The sequence below is a fragment of the Chamaea fasciata genome, unplaced genomic scaffold (assembly GCF_029207755.1).
Source record: "Chamaea fasciata isolate MVZ Bird 193981 ecotype frontalis unplaced genomic scaffold, bChaFas1.0.hap1 SCAF_9, whole genome shotgun sequence".
Lineage (NCBI taxonomy): Eukaryota > Metazoa > Chordata > Aves > Passeriformes > Sylviidae > Chamaea > Chamaea fasciata.
In genome coordinates, this window is record NW_027094094.1 from 7705598 (window position 1) to 7709106 (window position 3509).

The following is a 3509-nucleotide window of genomic DNA, read 5'->3' on the forward strand; positions in this document are numbered from 1 at the left end:
GGGAACGGCAGCGGCGCGGGCGGGACGCGAGGGAGGAGCCGTGAGGGAGAGCTTTAAGGTCGCTTAGGGAATCGCCCGAGAGGGCATCGGCGGGTGTGTAGCGCGAAAACGAAACAAGATTCTATGCTGAAACCTAAAATCAACCGGTCTAAACCGAAAACCAACCCCAGAATTGTCTGAAGGCCGCTCCAGCAGACAGAGAGCGATTTGCGGGCATCGCTGGGGGAGTTCGCTGAGCGGTGTGTTGCGGTACCTTCGATGCCCAAACGGAAAGAATTGGGTTTTGACAGGACAAGGGGACATAGTTTCAAACTGCGCCAGGGCAGGTTTAGTTTGGGTATTAGGAAGAATTTCTTTATAGAAAAGATGATTAGACAGTGGAACGGAGGGCCCAGGGAAGTGATGGAGTCACCGTCCCTGAGGGTGTTCGGAGAAAGGCTGGATGTGGCACTCATGCCATGGTCTGGTTGACACAGTGAGGTTCTGTCATAGACTGGACTCGATGATCTCAGAGGCCTGTTCTAACCTAATTGATTCTGTGATACTCTGCTGACTAGTTGCTGTGTCCATTAATCTTCCTGCCTCTGTACGTGTTCTATAAAGAGAGTGCTGGGAAGGCTTCTCTCGGATTTCTCGCCTCCATACGTAAGTGCAGTGTGTGGGTTTTCCTCTCCAGACCTGATTCGTACAGGCTTGTTTCTCTGACAACATTCCCAAGGCATTTAAACAAGTCGTGCTTGAGCAAGGCACCGAGAAGCTCGGATGCTTCATTCATTGATTTCATTTATTCGTTAGCAGATGAAACCATGAAGAAATGCATAAAAAAATGCGTGTCTCACTAAGGGCTGTGCATGTTCCCAGACCTTTCCAGAGCTTGAGAGAAGCAAATCTTCCTGCTGAAGTCAATGGCTGTCTCTGTGCAGAGCAGGATCAAGGTCCCTGTTTGGGTTTTCAGCCTTGCTGGAGTCAGTGATTCATTCCCTGCCTTCCCCAGCAGCTGCACAGGGCCCAGAGCTTCCAGCTGCAGCTGCCACCACTGTGACCATGGGATGGGGAATGGCTTCCTGCCACCAGCAATGCCAGCCAGCCTCCCCTGCACTTCTCTTGTGCATATTATTACCCAGGCACCTTATCTGCTTGGATCTCATCTGCAGAGCTGTAATGTGGCTGTGGAAATATTCGCTGTCACCATAAGCTGCGAGGGCGGATTCCCTGGTTAGTGGCGCAGGTCTTTGCAGGACATAGAAGTGAGGGATGGGAGTCCTTCTCTGGAAGATGAAATGGCAAAGCCACCCTGGGGGGAGAAGTCAGCAGGAGAATCGCTGCTGATTTACGTGGAGTTAAAATTTAGGCACTGTTGTGGAAGGCATATTGTAAATTGTGATGGAGCCTTTGTTGCTGACACGGTTTAATCGGGTTGTTTGGAAACCAATTCTCGCCAATTCCCTGCTAAAAAGCGCTTGAACACAGATTGCTCTGTAAGTGGGCTCCAGCAAAACTATTTAAACATGACCATTAAGAAATGGTGTTAGCGAGCTTCCAGGCAGGGAGATTGCAGCACAAGGACTGAAATGCAAACCTGTCACACTGTCATGGCCAGCAGTATCATTGGGTAAGCAGACTGTTCTGAACACATCACAAAGGATCAGAGGGAGATTATATAGAAATGAGAGCTCCACTCTTGGCATAGACTTGTCCTTAATGCATCTCAGCTTTCCAAAAATGCAGCAGCAGACAGGCCCTGTGAAAAAACTCCCGGTGCTGCCTTCTCAGGACTGCCCTAAGCTGAGAAGAGTCTGAAATGAGGCCATTAACCTGACACAGGCACAGGCTATGAGCTGAGGGCAGTGTCTGACCCCCAGTAGTATTTCTGAAAATGGCTAATAGTTCTTTTTGGTTTGTGGATTTCTTTTTATTTTTTTTTTTTTAGGGGAAGGGTTTCAGGTGTCTAAAGAAACCACTCCAACTCTTGTTTTTAGTATTGAGCAGGAAGTTCTTGTAGGCCTCCCAAACTTCTGCATCCGCAATTAAAACACAGCACTTTGTAATTGCAGCAGATGGAGTCTTTGAAGGCTTAGAAAGAAGAGGTTTGGTTTAACTTCAGTGGGCATTGGATAAGGTCCCAAAATAAAAATTGTGAAAAACAATTATTGTCTGCCAGTATTTTAGTTTGCTGGAAGTGCTATGTGTACATAAATCTCACATGGCTCTCTTTGTGGGGCAAGGTTATTCAGCATTCAAAATGGTGGGAATGATGTACCAAACTGTTCCTCTCGAGGGCTTTATTTCAGATTTTCCTTGTGTTGCTTGTGATTAAAAGTCATTACCATCTGCTCAGTAGCTTATTTGAAATGAGATGTTTATCTCCAACAGTTCCTAGCCAAGCCAGGATTCACAATGACCAAAAGCATGATTAGAGTTATTGACTTTATTTGCAACCCTAATAAAGTAGCTCAGTAAATGGCTGAAAGGATGATGTTGTTTTATGCATAGAACATGACAGGTCTGGTAGAGGCAGCCCAAGTCCTCCACTGAGGTCACTGGAACTGCACAAAGCAATGCCTTGAGGACCTGGTGCAATTGTACAGAAGAGATAATGGATAGTAGCTGCTGTACATGCAAACAGCAGATGAGTGTTATTGCAGGAGAGGAGAAATCCCTGACTTGCTTGTGCAGAACAGATGCAACACTTCCTTCTACCTCCTCCAGCAAGATGTTCCCTGCTTTGTGTGCTTTCAGACTGCCTTTGGATGAGGTAATGCTCACAGACCACAATGCAGAAGAAACTGGTGCTGCATTACAGCTTTGGAAACAGATTCAGCAGCAAGAGACCATTCCTGTGTTTGTGCTCATTTCACGATTCCAGCTTCATCATCTCTGCTCACACAACTGCAAGGAGGTCAATCACAGTGCAGGGTCTCCTGTAAAACAAAGAGCTGCAGCTGTTTGAAAGTTCAGGTCACAGTCACGTAAACAGCTCACTTGTCAGACGGTGGGATTCTGTCTGGAACAGGGACTATCAAAGCCTGAAATACTTAATTTTTCTTTCCCCCTTTAACTGTCCCATCTGTTTGGATAATAAGTTGAAGATAAATAACAACAATTTGTTCATTCTGTCCCATTCAGACGAGCATGGAGTACATCATTCATTCTTTGTGTGTGAGTGGTTCTTCTGAACAAAGGCAGGTTCTTCAGTATCTTGTTGAGCTGCAGCAGGTTTGAAAAAAGAATGTCAGCTACTGAATGTGAAGGAAAGATAGAACTACCCACAGCGTACATCAGTCCTAGGTTTGGCAATTAGTCATTCTCCCCATGAAAAAAGATTTCTAAACTGCAAGTATTTAATGAGCAGATTTTTGCATTTTATCCAGAAGATCGGTAGTCAATGTTTACACCAATCTGGATTTTAAGTCTAGACTTATTTGTCTAAAGAAATATTTTCTTTAGACTTTTATGCTGGATTCTCTGTTATTAGTGGGATTCTTTTTCACTGAAAATACTTTAGTCAA